The sequence below is a fragment of the Nuphar pumila genome, chromosome 2 (assembly GCF_984573655.1).
Source record: "Nuphar pumila chromosome 2, dmNupPumi1.hap1.1, whole genome shotgun sequence".
NCBI lineage: Eukaryota > Viridiplantae > Streptophyta > Magnoliopsida > Nymphaeales > Nymphaeaceae > Nuphar > Nuphar pumila.
The window spans coordinates 139,102,596-139,105,797 of NC_143250.1; positions in this window are offsets into that span (position 1 = coordinate 139,102,596).

Genomic DNA, 3,202 nt, shown 5'->3' on the forward strand with positions numbered 1-3,202 from the left:
GATTCAATTAGATATCTGACCTCCAAAATCGATCCATTAACACCCTCTACTACCACATCCACAAGTCTAAATGATCGAAAACCAAGACTCTGAGTACGTGACACAAATTTGCAAAGTTTTTTGAAAAATAAGGCATGCAGACACAAAATTTTAATTATTTAATTGATTAAAAATATCTTAAAATATTTCAATAAATAAAAACTCATTAGAAATATAACCAAACTATTAATAATTTAACTAAAATTGTAAAATAATATCCATACATGTCATAACCTGCCACACGTGTGTCTCAAGTCCTCTAGAAAAAAAATGGTGTTCCTATGACATAAAGTCTAACATGAGAGTTGGCTCTTACATTTTTTCCCTTAGGAGTGTGTATGGATTCAAGTGGAATTTGAATCCAACTTCACTGACATCTTTCAGACACAAAAAGAATTTTAGTGGAATTGGATTCCAATTCTACTAAATTGCTTGAATCCAAACAGGCCCTAAGGAACCGTTTGCATGTCACAGAAAAGGGAAGGTTTCGGTGGAAACGCACAAATCACAAAGCGTTCCGGCAGGCCCCACCGTGGCAATGCAAACAGAGGGCCCTCTTTCCATGAATCAACGTTGCCATCCCCCTTTCGGTGGAATAGCTTTCCATAGGGGGTGGTATGATTCTGTTTCCGCAGAAGGGCGCACTTGCCCAAAAGTGTGTACCATGGAAACCAGGGAGTTTCTGCAGAAACAAACCGCAGCCACAGGCCTCCACTGCAGCAATGCAAACAGGGGCATTTAATTTAGCACATAAAATAGGCTAACAATAGCGCATAAAATCTTGCGAAATGCAGCAAATTTGAAAATAGTTTTCATCCCTAGGTTATACAATCATGGAACAAAGTACTGAGATCCTCTTAGTAACGATCAAGAGTATGTTGACTGCCCCCACAAAGTGAACAGGTAACCCATAAGGCACTATTTCCATGTCCTCCACAAATATAGCAGAAGAATTTTTTTCTCCATAACTCTAATTCCATTTAAAAATACAAGGTATAATGGTCAGGTTCTATTTTAGCTACACAACATCCAATCAACTGTACTTCCTAATGCCTCATGCCCAATGGAGAATTTTAATTTAAAGGAATTCTTATTGCACATGTTGAAGCTCCTATTCTTTGTCAAAGCAGACTGGTAGCAAGTAAATTTCCAATGATGATCTTATGCAAGAAAGAATGGACACAAATATTATGGTCATGGAACTATGTGGACCAGTATTATCAAAAACGCACCTTGAGGCACAAAAGGCGTGCCTTGTCTTGCGGCAAGGGCACCTCAAGGCGCCAGCATGAGGCGCAAAAAACAAAAAAGAAGAAGATATTATGGATTCAGTTACTTTTTATATGTTAATCTCATATATTTCAACTTTTATAGGTTAATCTCATGTTTTTTTAATACTTATTTGAGATTTTCTATTGCTTATTGGTTGATCTCATAAATTTTAACTTTTATAGGTTAATCTCATATTTTTTAGTACTTATTTGAGATTTTCTATTGCTTATTGGTTGTTGCTTTAGGACATTCTATTTTTCAATTATACAATTAGATTTCCAGTTATGTAATTAGTTTCTTAGATAATTTTATGTGTTAATATCATATTTTTAGTACTTATTTGAGATTTTCTATTTCTTACTGGTTGTTACTTCATTAATAAAGCATTTGTTTATTTATTTGTATTTTTAGATACTTTTTTATAATTTTTTAAAAAAAAATACAACAACAACAACAACTATGCCTTCATCCCAAAACAATTGGGGTCAGCGATATGAACCAAAAAAGAAATTCATTTTGGGTCTTCCACATAAATCCTTTTCCTCCAATCATTTCTATCCAACGCCATGTCCTCGGTGAGGTTCAAAGCATTCATATCCTTTCCTATCATCTCCATCCAAGTCTTCCTAGGCCTACCCCGACCTCTTTTAACTAATATATTTTTCCATTTCTCCAACCTTCTAATTGTAGCATCATTAGGCCTTCGCCGAATATGTCCAAACCACCGTAAACGATTCTCTCGCATCTTATTTTCAATGGGTGCAACACCTACCTTCTTACGTATCTCTTTGTTCCGAATCTTATCTTTTATTGTATTTCCACACATTCATCTAAGCATCCGCATCTCAGCTACACTCATTTTTTGAATATGATGTCTCTTGGCAGCCCAACATTCCGTACCATATAGTAAAGCGGGTCTAATAGTCGTCCTATAAAACTTTCCCTTCAACCGCAATGGCATTCTACGATCGCACAACACTCCAGTAGCACTTTTCCATTTCATCCACCCAACCTTTATCCTATGATTTACATCTCCATCAATTTCTCCACAAAAAAAAAATTTGACGCTTATGCTTTACGCCTTGCCCAAGTTTTAGGTGGAGCACCTCACTACGCCACACTTTTCACAACACTGATGTGGACTTTACGATAGGAAGATATTAACAGTTTAGTAAGTGAAACAACAGGTGATAAGTTTTGGTGTTGCAGTCCACTGAAAGTGAATGCTGTAGAGCTTAAGGACGTGCATTTCATTCGAAATGTGCCAGCACTCAAAATAAACATTTCATATGAAAGGGGGCTGAAATAAACATTACGTAGATGAAACACAAAAAGGAAGACTTTGCCAAGCCCCTAGCTCAGTAGCTGCAAAATCAGTTACTGCATTTTACTCCACTCCAAGTAGCAGTATGGATCCAACCATGAATGCCATAAAAATTTCAACCATATCAGTTCCTCGAAGATTAAAATTGGCTCGATGCAGATCTAAAAGGAACAGGAAAATATAAAGAAACTACGCAGAGACGAAATTAAAAAAAAAAAAAACCAGAGAATATAAAAAATAACCAGTTGTTTCATTAACAACAGACAGCCATTTGAAAGGTGGTATGTCCAAAATCACATGAATCATGAATGAATAATATGAAGAAATAATGTGCTTCAGCAGACAAGGTCAATAAGATCCTTTAGGAATCTTTTGGATCCATTAAGCAGACACAATGACAAGAATCAAATTTTGCATCAGAAGAAAAAAACAAAAGGCTTTGTCTGTTGCATTGACTTGGTAGTGGTTCGACGTGGTGCATAAGGAAACAATATACTCTGAGAAAAGGATTTAGGACAGAGGGTTGGATTGGAACTGTGTCCAGCTAAAGAAAACATATTGTGCAAA